This window comes from Helianthus annuus, chromosome 14 (genome assembly GCF_002127325.2).
Source record: "Helianthus annuus cultivar XRQ/B chromosome 14, HanXRQr2.0-SUNRISE, whole genome shotgun sequence".
NCBI classification, from domain to species: Eukaryota; Viridiplantae; Streptophyta; class Magnoliopsida; order Asterales; family Asteraceae; genus Helianthus; species Helianthus annuus.
Genome location: NC_035446.2, coordinates 60,526,876 through 60,541,300, shown reverse-complemented (window position 1 = coordinate 60,541,300; position 14,425 = coordinate 60,526,876).

Sequence of the window (14,425 nt, the reverse complement as noted above, 5' to 3'; positions counted from 1 at the left end):
TTTGGATCGTTTTTGCGTTCGTTACGACTTCCGTCGTAATTAAGCGAATAACGCGATTGTACGAACAAACGAACCGACATCCGGCATATTTTTGAGCATGTTTCATGCCCACAATGTTAGGGAATCATTTTAGGGCCTTAAAGTTTGCTTAACGGGCCTTAGATGTGTTAAAATGGGGCTTAAAACACTACAGGGACCAAAACTGCAACTTTGAAAACTGTTGCTGATCTGTAGAGACCAGGCGGGCCGCGTAGGCCAAGCCTGTCTCTTACGCGGGCCGCGTAGGTGCAGCGGATCTGCACAGAATCTACTTTCCAGCTGTTTACAGCTGTTGCACCTGTTTTACTCACTTGCAAATGGTATTTTTGATACCATGGGCTCATTCTAGGGGTACCCATGGTTTTGCAAAACAAGGGGCACACTTGGACGGCTGAGATTAAAGCTCGGGAATCGAGAAACGATCCTAACGGTCCTAGAAATCCTATAAATACGCCACCCCCATTGTTCAAAACCCACTTGATTTTCTGAGATTTCTCTAAGTTGGAGTGTTAACCACTTCATACCTGAGAATACTTGGGAAATCAAACATGCGGGGACCCTTTGTAAGTATTCCTTCGTTCTTTTTATGCGTTTTAAGCTTAAAAGTCAAACTGCGTTTGACTTTCTGCATTGACCAGTTTATGGTTAATGCGAAGTTCGTTTGAACTTCATAACGTGAGCGTAATCACGATGGTTATAGTCCCTAGTGACTATACCTACTGATTACCACGTTATCTAGGCTTAGTGACGAGTCGTAGTTTCGGCCAAAATGCGTATTCTTGCGTATTTTGTAACCAAACTACTTTTGGGTATCAAAACCGTTTGTTTTGATACAAACTTGTTTTCTAACCTCGTTAAACATGTTCAAACATGTTTAGCTCGTCACTTTAGGTTTAGTGCTTATGTAGAGTCGTAAGTCAAGCGGTCTAAACAACTGCTTAGACTTTCGAACTAGACCCGTTTGGTCGATCATTAGGATCCGACCAAACATATTTAGTTACCATAGTTGTATAGGGAATAACCTTCCGAGGTTATACCTTATGGTCACTTCGTTTAGTTAGTCGTATGATAGGTAGTTTATATGGCTTAGGAAAATTACCAAAATATCCTATTTATGCATAATTGATATTTAAGCATATGTAACCCAAACTTTTGTCACTTAACTGATTATGCAACGTAATTAAACATGTTTAGGCATATAATACTTGTCATAGGACTAGTTAGGCGGTCCGAACGCGTTTTACGCGAACGGCGCGTTAAAGTAGCGCAAGCTACTAAACGGGTCGTAATGGGTCGTAAGCACTTAGGTTTGGTTTCATTTTAGTATGTAGGCTTTGTTAAACCATACCATATGAGCCCCCACACTCATTTGGTTTACGAGACCTCATCCTATCCGATCTTCCTATTTAGGTCCGGTTTATTTATGTAGTTACCTATATTAGGTGTCGTTTGATTCCGTGCTCCCTCTAGCTTGCTTGGTAGTTGTTCAAGACTTCTAAGCACTCTCAAGTGAGTACATAGTCCCCTCTTTTACTGTTTTCAAACTGTTTTGGGGTGAAGCATGTGTACCTATCTTTTATTTTCATGATTTCAAAGTATAATTGATTATACATGTTAATACTTATCTTTTGACAAACTGAATGATTATTTATGGTTTAAACAATGATTTTTCAAAGATTATAAAATTAATTGTTGGAATAGTACTTATTTTTGTTCACCAGACCGGTTGGTAGTATGATATAGCGCTATAGGATTTGACACCCCATTCCTGTTGTCATGGAATGTCTGAAACCAATTTATTTTTCTCCAAATAGGGATTGCCTTTGTGGTATTTCTATAGTCTCAAAGGTGTATTTTGATGCACTAGGTCTGAATGAATTCTTAAATCACATTATTTTTGTATATTTAGTTATACTCCCAAAAGTATAGTTTGATATGCTCTCATATGTGATATTGTACGAAACCAACTTATATTCTGTTAATAACCAAAACATAGTTTAATATGTTATTTTTAAACCAAAGCATATTTTGATATGTTAGTTATAAAACCAAAACATAGTTTAATATATTATTAATAAAACCAAAGTATACTTTCGATATACTACTGAAAACTGTTATTTTGACGACTAAAATATATTTAATATACTATCTGTTCGACTATTTTGGAACTGAAATATATTTTAATATATTACTTATTCAACTTTCTTAAAGCCAAAGTATATTTTTATATATACTATGAACCTTTTTATCAAAATATTGTTCTTCAAACAATATATACATATATAAACTCATTTTTACTTAATTATTTATTTATATATCTTTCTTTTATATCATCTGTTTTCTTATCATATTTTTATATGATTTATAAAACAAAAACATTTTTACAAGGATCATGACTAACTTTTGATTAAACATTTTCTTTAAACTTATAAGTCATGAATCCTAATTACAATAAAACATATGTATCTCACAGGCATTTTTATGCTGACGTACCTATTTTTACACATGTTTCAGGTGCTGCTTTGTGATGATTGTTGATACATGCTACACTTAGGATGGACTCGTGCCTTAGCAACTTTAAAACTTGAACGATAATATTTGTATTTATCTGATTTGTAATAGAACAAAGACTTCAATGATTCAATAAAACAAAATTATTTAATCCATGGTTGTGAAACAATGGTTCTGTTGCAACACTCCTCGACGTTTACGCCACGTTTTGTTGTTTTACGTAGTCGGGGTGTGACCGAAAAGTTGGTATCAGAGCCAATGGTTATAGGGAATGAGGTTATTAGTAATGCTTTGACCTAGACTGTAACCTTCCTAGGACCCTAACACAAGTTATTTTGTGTTTAGTTTTAAAACAATATCGTCGCCTATATTTAGGTGACAACCACAATAAGAACACAAATTTCGTTTCCGCTTTGAAAACCAATCATCTGTTCTAGGATGATTTATTATATGGTTTTGAACCCTTTAAGTTTTCAAAATCCCGTCAAAGTTTGATCTAAATAATGTGAACACGTGCAAACTGGAAGGGTGGGTGCCTGTACCCTGAGCTTTCTGTCGAAGGCTAGAGTGTTCGTACAAATCCGCAATATCGGACCAGTCACTCTTACCTGGGAACTCTTGGGGTGAGTGTCCACATATAGGCGAGCATGTCTTCGCGATACATTATTTTGACCTATTTACTTTGATTAATCACTGTGTGTCGTTTGTTGCTTTGTGGTAACAAACAAATGACCACCATCTTTGCTTTCATCGATTTTGTTTCATCTCATTCTTTTCATCTAATCATCTCACTCATTTTCCTTCATGTTTCCCCTTTTAGAATGCCTCCTCAACGCGAAAATCCGCTACCAAATGCCGAAATGGCAAATATTATGGCACAGCATATGGCTGTTGTACTCCCTGATATTATGGCTCAACTGAACCAAGCCAACAATAACCAGAATCCTCCATGCAATTTCAAAAGTTTCAATTCGACTAACCCACTCAAGATTAGTGGTTCTGAAGGAGCAACTGGGCTCCTACAGTGGTTCGAGAGCATTGAGAGTATGTCCGCTACCAAATGCCGAAATGGCAAATATTATGGCACAGCATATGGCTGTTGTACTCCCTGATATTATGGCTCAACTGAACCAAGCCAACAATAACCAGAATCCTCCATGCAATTTCAAAAGTTTCAATTCGGCTAACCCACTCAAGATTAGTGGTTCTGAAGGAGCAACTGGGCTCCTACAGTGGTTCGAGAGCATTGAGAGTTTGTTTCGTGACGTTCAGTGTCCTGAAAATCGGAAAGTCGAGTTTTCTTCCAGTGTATTTCAGAAGAGGGCTCTTACATGGTGGAACGGAGTTATGAGGGACCGTGGTGCTGAGGTTGCATTGGCACAGACTTGGGCTGAGCTTAGGGCTCTTATGATGAGGGAGTTTTGTCCTCGTCGTGAATTGAGAGCTTTAGAAAGGGAATTTGATGACCTAAAGCAAGAGAGTGGTGAACATCGAGCCTATACTGACCGATATGAGGAATTGAGCCTGTTATATCCTGCTATGGTTACGCCTGTGGATAAGGCGATTGAGAAGTACCTTGATGGTCTTCCTGACTTAGTTCAGGATATCGTTACTGGCAGCAACCCTATTACTGTCAGACAAGCCATTGAATTGTCTGCCACCCTGACTGAATCCCATATCAGGAAGGGTAAGCTTTTTCGAAAGGGCGACCCAAGACCGTCTGACAAGACTACTCAAGTTGAGCCGAAGGAAAAACAGGCTGAGGTATCCAAGAAGAAGAAGCATAAAGCCTCTCAAAACTGCGCCATCACTGCTCAGAACAATCAGGTTGCACCAAACCAGCCAGCACAACCTCGCAAAAGGCAAAATTATATTGGTACCGCACCTTTGTGCAATAAATGCAATCGTCATCATCTGGAGCAAGAGCAGTATCACAAATGTACCGACTGTGGGCGGTTGGGACATTTGATCAATGTCTGTCGTTATGCAAATCAAGTTGCTGCAAACCCTGCTGCTGTTCAAGCACGGTTCCCACCTGGGTCATGTTATAACTGTGGTGACCTTACTCACTACAGAAACAATTGCCCAAGACTTGTTAACGTAAATCCAGCGCGTGGACGAGTGTTTAACATCAATGAGGCAAACGTGAACAATGATGCAGCAGTGAACAATTAGTCTTTTGTAATTCCTTTGTTGTTATCTTTTAACGTTTAAAGACAATTCGGTTGTTTTATAAATAAAATTGTTTGCTTCAATTTTTATTTTGCAAAACTGATACGATTGTGTGAATGTTTGATACAACCTTATGATGCCAACACCAAGACAAACTACTCGTGTGGTTTTGTCATTTTTAGGATCACTTGTGATCTCCCCAATAATCTTAAATGCTCGTTTCTTTTCAAGAAACAAAGATGAATTCCTATTAAGATCTTCCTATCTTCATAGTTAGATTCTTGAAAATGTTTAAAGTGCCAAAAAGGAATTCACGGATTGGATCCCTGTTGTGCTTTGAATACTCGTGTGTTTAATTTAACAAGAAAATTAACAAAATGAAGATCAATTTAAACAAATTATGTGATTATGTGCTTATATGTTATCTTTTATGTTTTGTGTTTATGGTGTAATCTGAATTTTCGTTATCCAAATCCTCATAAAATCCTCCATATCCCTATATGAGGGATTCATAGTAGGATATCCAAAGGTACTATCTTAAATCCTTAATGAACTTCTATGTTTTAGTAAAGTCCCTTGGGTTATAAAGTACTATTCTATAATTGGACCCCTTAAGTGGTCTAGTTAAACAGATTGATTTAAAAATCTGAATAGGAATATCATGTGATGATATAATTAAAAAGATCCCTTGAGTGGTCTATTTAAGGAGATCGTACGACGGTCTAGTTAAGAAGATCATGTGTTGATCTAGTTAAAAAGATCGTTCGTTGATCTAGTTAAAAAGATCCTCTGGTAATCTAATCAAGTCACATTTTGTTTATTCAATTGATTTTTCCCCTACACATTATGAAATGAACTGTGCGGACTGTGCAAGGAATTACGTAATTATAGATGCATACATAATTATGGAATTCAGTGCACAGAAACCACAACAAGTTTTGTCATGTGTTAAGACCTATAGTGACAAGAATAACGATACGAGAACAATGTAGAAAGGGCATGGTGGATACGCCGCTGGTACTTCCTATATATAAGTGTTCCTTATTACATTGTGAATGTAGCGTTATTTAAGTTACTAGAAGTCCTGGACCTTGACCAATGTCATTTATTCTTACACTCCCCGACACTGATTTCAAACACACACCAAGTTTCCTATGATGAGTCTTCATGAGAAACGTTCTTCTGTCCGTAGTTCAAAACTCCATGTTTTGTTGCTACAAGGACTTCACTTTGAGGGTTGACAATTTCGCTAAGAATCCTAGCATGGCCCAGAGTTTTACTTAGGGTTCAATGGATTTATTTGAGAGCGAAACCATCACAGATGTCTTCACAAGTTTCCTCTAAAATTAAATTTCGGGACGAAATTTCCTAAAGTAGGGCGACTGTGACACCTGTGTCACTTCAACCATCAAATAAATGCCAAACCAATGAAATATTGTATTTCATGCCTGGGATTTGTATAAATATGTGTATCGTTTGCACATATCAATTCTTGTTCGATTTTAAGCTCTAAATCGCTTTCTGGAAGGTTATACGCGCACTGATGCGTAAATATAACCAGTTTAATTCAACGAACACTCCGGAATAGTGACATAGGCATAACATACCTTAGATAACCTCCACATAACTCAGAAATAAGTTTTGGATGGTTTGGTGTGTCAAAATCAAGTTTGTTCGATCGCAAGGACTAATTGTGTGAAACTGTGAAACTATACCGATTCGTATAGTAACGAACATTTTGAACTTGATCATAAGTTAAATATGCCCTAAATAACCATTACATAGCTTCGAAATAGGCTTTGAGGTGTTTGGTGCGCAAAAATAAACTTCCTTATTCAATAGGGACTAAAAGCGTCAAAAAGTGCATAAGTTTGCATTTTCGTCCATATCTCACGTTCTGAATATATATCTAGACATCCAAAAATTTATGTAAGCATTAAAATATTTTATTTTAGTGTTTGGCATGATAAAATTTCATTCGTCGCTTAATTTGGATCGTTTTTGCGTTCGTTACGACTTCCGTCGTAATTAAGCGAATAACGTGATTGTACGACCAAACGAACCGACATCAGGCATATTTTTGAGCATGTTCCATGTCGACAATGTTAGAGCATCATTTTAGGGCCTAAAGTTGGCTTAACGGGCCTTAGATGTGTTGAAATGGGGCTTAAAACACTGCAGGGACCAAAACTGCAACTTTGAAAGCTGTTGCTGATCTGCAGAGACCAGGCGGGCCGCGTAGGCCAAGCCTGTCCCTTACGCAGGCCGCGTAGGTGCAGCAGATCTGCACAGAATCTACTTTCCAGCTGTTTACAGCTGTTGCACCTGTTTTATTCACTTGCAAATGGTATTTTTGATACCATGGGCTCATTCTAGGGGTACCCATGGTTTTGCAAAATAAGGGGCACACTTGGATGGCTGAGATTAAAGCTCAAGGAACGATCCTAATGGTCCTAGAAATCCTATAAATACCCAACCCCCCATTGTTCAAAACCCACTTGATTTTCTGAGATTTCTCTAAGTTGGAGTGTTAACCACTTCATACCTGAGAATACTTGGGAAATCAAACTTGCGTGGACCCTTTGTAAGTATTCCTTTGTTCTTTTTATGCGTTTTTAGCTTAAAAGTCAAACTGCGTTTGACTTTCTGCATTGACCAGTTTATGGTCAATGCGAAGTTCGTTTGAACTTCATAATGTGAGCGTAATCACGATGGTTATAGTCCCTACTGACTATACCTACTGATTACCACGTTATCTAGGCTTAGTTGTCACACCCCGACCGCGTATAACATGCAACCGCGGCGGAAAACGTCGGGGAGTGTTGTGAACAGAATTAAATTGTTTCATAACCATGGCATACAAGTTGTATTTTATTTATAAACAAAGGTGTTACATTGTCTTGGAAAGAGAGTACGGAAATCAAAACATAATTAAGCTAGTTCAAACTTCATTTTTAGGCTCTAAGGCACAGGTCCGCCCTAGTGTCATGATCATCACCCTATGGAATAGCTCCTGAAAACACATGTGAAAGTAGGTACGTCAGCATAAAAATGCCTGTGAGATACATAGTTTTTGTGAAAATGGGATTCATGACTTGAGCTTAAAGAAATGTTTAATAACAGTCAGTCATGAACCTTGTAATTTGTTTTGCTTTGTAAACCATTTGAAAAACGATAACATCAAACGATATGTATAGATAAGTGCAAGGTTAAACGAATAACCAAGTAAAATGAGTTGAATAAGATAAGTTGTTTGTGAAAATAATGTCTTGTGAAGAATATGTTATTTATGTAAAATGTAATGTGTCTAAACTGAAATGACTTAGATAACGCCACGATATGTAATATTATACAAACATTTATATATAGGAAGTACCAGCGGCGTATCCACCATGTTTGTATCATATTACATACGCCACGATACTTAAATCATTTGCTCAACCAATCCACCATGTAAATTGTTTATGTGTAAACCAAATGTCAAGTGTTATTGTAAACCATGTCAAATGTTTATGTTCAATTTGTAAACCACCAAACGTATATGTCAATGTCGACGTGTTTCTGTTCAATGTAAATCATGTAATGTGAAATCCCAAAATGTATCATGTATGGTAAGCGAAATGTATCAACTTAAACCATATGCACAAAACAAGTCGTTGAAGTAAAACGTGGTTTAAATCAGCGTTATGTTCTGCGGGAAATGCATGCTCTTATTGATATTAACATTTATGTGGTATTGTAAACTATGCATACATCCAAGCCTTGAGACTGCGGCGATAAACCCTTAAGCAAATTAAAGGTTTATCTAAGTTATGTATATCGAATTTGGTCATTCCTTCCAGTCCTATCAAACCCAGGACTTCAGGAATGGGAGTTGTCAATTCCTATGGTACCACTACCTACTAACGAACGGCGTAGCTAATGTTAATGAATGTATTGTCCCATGTTAAACAAACCAAATGTCATAGCAAAATGAAGGCATGTGATGTAAACAATTGTACTAAGTATGCTAAATGAACATACGAAGCAGAAATGTTTATGTAAATCAATGTGCCATATGCTGAGTAAACATATGCAGCAGAAATGTTCATGTAAATCAATGTGTCCATATGCTGAGTAAACATATGCAACAGAAATGTTTATGTAAATCAATGTGTCCATATGCTGAGTAAACATATGCAACAGAAATGTTCATGTAAATCAATGTGTCCATATGCTGAGTAAACATATGCAACAGAAATGTTCATGTAAATCAATGTGTCCATATGCTGAGTAAACATATGCAACAAAAATGTTTATGTAAATCAATGTGTCCATATGCTGAGTAAACATATGCAACAGAAATGTTCATGTAAATCAATGCACTAAGTACGCACACAATGGGCATACATAGCATAAAATGTAATGAAATCGTGTACTATAATGTACTAATAACATAGCAGGCATATGATGTGAAAACATGGAAAGCATGAATGTAACAGATAGGCACATGTGTTTCACCCCAAAACAGTTTAGAAAACAGTAAAAGATGGGGTTCTATGTACTCACCTGAGATTGCTTTGGAGTTCTTGTGTAATAACCAGATAATGCTAGAGGTCACGGGATATCAAACGGCACCTAATAGGTAGCTATGTTAATATACCGGACCAAATCGGAAGGATCGGATAGTACGCGGGTTCGTAAACCAAACGAGTATGGAGACTCGTGTAATATGGTTTAACAAAGCCTACATACTAAAATGAAACTTAACCTAAGTGCTTACGGTCCATCACGACCCGTTTAGGTAGCTTACGCTACCCTAACGCGTCGCTCGCGTAGAACGCGTCTGGAACGCCTAACATCGTGACCACAAGGTATAACCTCGGAAGGTTATAGCTATGGTCACCTAATGTGTTTGGTCAGGTCCTAATGACCGACCAAATGGGTCGGGTTCGAAAGCATAAGCGATGGTTTAGATCGCTTACCTTACGACCCTATATAAGCACTAAACTAAAAGTGACGAGCTAAGCATGTTAGAACATGCTTAACTAAGTTTAGAAACAGGTTTGACATCAAAACAAACGGCTTTGATGCCCACGAGTAGTTTGGTTACAAAACATGCAAGAATGCACATTTTGGCCGAAACTACGACTCGTCACTGAGCCTAGATAACGTGGTGATCAGTAGGGATGGTCACTATGGACCATAACCATCGTGATCACGCTCACGTTATGAAGTTCCATGAACTTCGCATCGACCATAGGCTGGTCAATGCAGAAAGTCAACAAAACGTTGACTTTCGGACTCGAAAAGCGAATAAAAGAGCGAAAGAAGACTTACGGAGGGTCCCCGAGTGCTAATCAAGATCCAATAGCTCAGGTATGAAGCAAAAGCATCAACTTAGAGCATTTAGATCTGATTTGTGGGTTTTCACACAAAAGGGGGGGGTATTTATAGGAAAAGTGGAACCGTTAGGATCGTTTTATCGAATAACGTGCTTTGATCTCGTGCGTACATGTGTCCAGGGGTTAGATTCAGTGTACTTGACCCTTGGCCCTTCATTTGGGTGAAAAGGCATCGCCCTTTGATCGAACGAAAGGCCAGATTCTGCATTAAATGCAGAATCTGCTGTCAGACATGTTCACGCGGCCCGCGTGAAAGTGGGTGCAGGTCTTACGCGGGTCGCCTAGCCCCGTCTGATCTGCACCACTTGCAGAATTTACGTATTCAGCCCCTGTTGCGTTTTTAAGCTATTTCCAGCCCCTTTAAGACCTGTAAAGTCACCTTTAAGGCCCAAAAATGATGCCTAAACATTGTGGACATGAAACATGCCCAAAAATATGTCGGATGTCGGTTCGTTTGGCCGTACGATCGCGATGTTCGCTTAATTACGACGGAATGCGCATAAGCGTGAAAGACGATCCAAATGACGCGACGAATGGATTTTTCTCATGCCAACCATTAAGGCATAATATAAGGATGCTTACATAAATTTTTGGATGTCCGGATGTATTCAGAACGTAAGTTATGCGCGAAAGTGCAAACTTATGCACTTTTTGACACTTTTAGTCCCTGAATGATCCAAAAGTTTATTTTAGCATACCAAACCCCTCAAAGCCTATTTCTAAGCTATGTAAAGGATATTTATGGTATGTTTAACTTATGGACATGTTCCGGAATGCTCGTTACAGTTCAAATTGGCATACTTTCGCAGTTTGTCAAGTTTAGTCCCTGTAAGCGAATTAACTTGTTTTTGCCATACCAAAGCCTTCAAAACTTATTTCTAAGTTATGTAAAGGTTATTTAAGGTATGTTGAGTATATGTTGATGTTCCGGAGTATTTGTCGCATTAAACTGAGTATGTTTACGCACCAGTTTGCGTATAATGCTCTAGAAAGCGATGTAGAGTTTGAAATTGAACGAAAGTCAAAACACGAAAAATGTAAAACACAATGAAACAAACATTGGGATCAAATAACATTATTTTATTGATAATTGAACTGTTCATGATGATTACAAGCACAAATGTTACAGTCTCCCCTACTTGTGGAAATTTCGTCCCGAAATTTATTTAGAGGAAACTGATTGAAAAAGATGCGGATATTTTGCCTTCATTTGGTCTTCACGTTCCCAAGTAAACTCGGGTCCACGCTTAGATTCCCAACGAACCTTGACCAAAGGAATGCGCTTGCGTTTAAGCCACTTGACTTCACGTTCCATGATTTCTACCGGTTTCTCAACAAACTTCAGTGTTTTATCAACACGAATTTCGTCAAGCGGTATGTGGAGGTTTTCATCAGCTAAACACCTCTTGAGATTGGACACGTGAAAAGTTGGATGAACATTTCCAAGTTCAGGAGGTAACTCAAGTCTGTAGGCTACCTTGCCGATTCTTTCGACGATCTTAAATGGTCCAACGTATCTAGGTGCAAGTTTTCCTTTCTTTCCAAATCTGATCACACCTTTCCAAGGTGAGACCTTAAGTAATACACGATCACCGACTTGAAAATCCAAGGGTTTGCGTTTTAGGTCCGCGTAACTCTTCTGACGGCTTCTAGCTGTCTGAAGGTTATCACGTACTTTCTTTACCTTTTCTGTTGTCTCTAAAACGAGGGCAGGTCCAGTAAGTTGAGCCTCGCCGATCTCATTCCAGCAGACTGGTGAACGACATTTTCGACCATAGAGAGCCTCGAAAGGAGCCATGTTGATGCTGGAGTGATAACTGTTGTTGTAGGAGAATTCAATCAATGGAAGATGTGAATCCCAACTACCACCAAAGTCGATCACACAAGCTCTAAGCATATCCTCCAGTGTCTGGATTGTTCTTTCAGATTGACCATCCGTTTGCGGATGATAAGCTGTGCTCAGATTAAGTTGGGACCCCATAGCGGATTGCATGGTTCTCCAAAAATGACAAGTGAAACGAGCATCTCTGTCAGAAATGATGCTCAAAGGAACACCATGTCTAGCTACAATTTCATCTACGTAGATTTGAGCAAGTCTGTCAGCTGAATAATCCTCACGGATTGGCAAGAAATGTGCTGACTTGGTAAGACGATCAACGACTACCCAGATAGCATCGTGACCTTTCTTTGTGCGCGGGAGTTTAGTAATGAGATCCATAGTAATGTTTTCCCATTTCCAAACTGGGATCTCTGGTTGTTCCAATAAGCCAGAAGGACGCTGATGTTCAGCCTTAACCTTAAGACAAGTAAGGCATTTTGATACGTATAAGGCAATGTCTTTCTTCATACCAGGCCACCAATATTGAATACGAAGATCCTTATACATCTTATCTGAGCCAGGATGAATGGAATAACGAGACTTATGGGCTTCATCCATAAGCAAGGTACGAAGATCATCTTGGCTTGGGACCCACAAACGGTCCATGAAATAGTACGATCCATTGTCTTTCAATTCAAGAGCAGGTGTTATGTGATAAGGAAATTCCTTATCCATTAAACCTTGTGAAACACAAGCTTGTTGAGCCTGAGAAATACGGGCTTGGATATCGGTTTGAACAACAGATTGGACACGTACACAATGAAGCTTAATACGTTCCTTGCGACTCAATGCATCGGCTACGACATTCGCCTTACCAGGATGGTAGCGAATCTCGCAGTCGTAGTCGTTTAGAAGTTCAACCCAACGTCGTTGTCTCATGTTGAGCTCTTTTTGATTGAAGATATGCTGAAGACTTTTGTGGTCTGTGAAAACCACACATTTTGTACCATACAAGTAGTGTCTCCAGATTTTGAGAGCGAAGACAACTGCACCCAACTCAAGATCATGAGTGGTGTAGTTCTTCTCATGTATCTTCAACTGCCTTAATGCGTATGCTATGACTTTGTTTCTTTGCATCAGGACGCAGCCAAGTCCTAATTTAGATGCGTCGCAATAAACGACGAAATCATCGTTGCCCTCAGGCAATGTTAGGACAGGCGCGTCGCAAAGCTTTTGTTTCAAAGTCTGAAACGCTTCCTCTTGTTTGACTCCCCAATCAAATGGCTTGTTCTTCTGAGTTAGAGCAGTTAGAGGAACTGCAATCTTTGAGAAGTTTTCTATGAAGCGGCGGTAATAACCCGCTAGACCAAGAAAAGAACGAACTTCAGTAGGGGTAGTAGGTGTATCCCAATCCTTAATCGCACTGATCTTGGAGGGATCTACATGAATACCTTGTTCGTTGACAATATGTCCTAAGAATTGAACCTCTTTAAGCCAGAATTCACACTTGGAGAATTTGGCGAAAAGTTGTTCTTTCTTTAGGAGTTCCAATGTAAGACGAAGATGTTGCTCATGATCAGCTCGCGTTTTAGAATATATCAAAATGTCGTCAATGAAAACGATGATGAACTTATCTAAATACGGCTTGCAGACCCTATTCATTAAGTCCATGAAAACAGCAGGAGCATTAGTCAAACCAAATGGCATGACTGTGAACTCATAATGTCCATAACGAGTACGGAACGCTGTCTTGGGAATGTCTTCTTCATGTACACGAAGCTGATGATATCCAGATCGTAGATCAATCTTTGAAAAGTAAGAAGCGCCTTGCAACTGGTCAAAGAGGTCATCAATGCAAGGTAGGGGATATCGATTTTTGATGGTAAGCTTGTTAAGCTCACGATAATCGATACACATCCTAAAAGATCCATCCTTCTTCTTTACAAAGAGAACGGGAGCACCCCAGGGTGAAAAGCTAGGACGGATAAAACCTTTGTCGGAGAGTTCCTGCAGCTGTTTAGATAATTCTTGCATCTCTGACGGTGCAAGACGGTATGGAGCTCTGGCAACGGGATTTGCACCAGGTACGAGATCAATACGGAACTCGACTTGGCGTGCTGGAGGTAGACCAGGTAAGTCTTCAGGGAATACTTCGGAATAATCCCGAACGACAGGAATATCTGAAATAGACTTACCCTTGCCTTTATCTGCTGTAACATGCGCTAAGAAAGCCACATAGTGCTTTCGTAGATACTTCTGTGCTTTAAAACAAGACATGAGTTTGAGACCACCGGCAGGCTTCTCGCCACGAACTTGTAGGATCTCGCCTGTCGACAGCGGTATACGAACAACCTTCTCAGAACAAACTATCTCTGCGCGATGCTTGGATAACCAATCCATTCCCACAATAACATCGAAGCTTCCAAGTTGCATTGGCGTGAGGTCAATAGGAAAAATATGGTCGTTAAGGTTCAACTGGCAGTTGCGCAGAACAGAATTT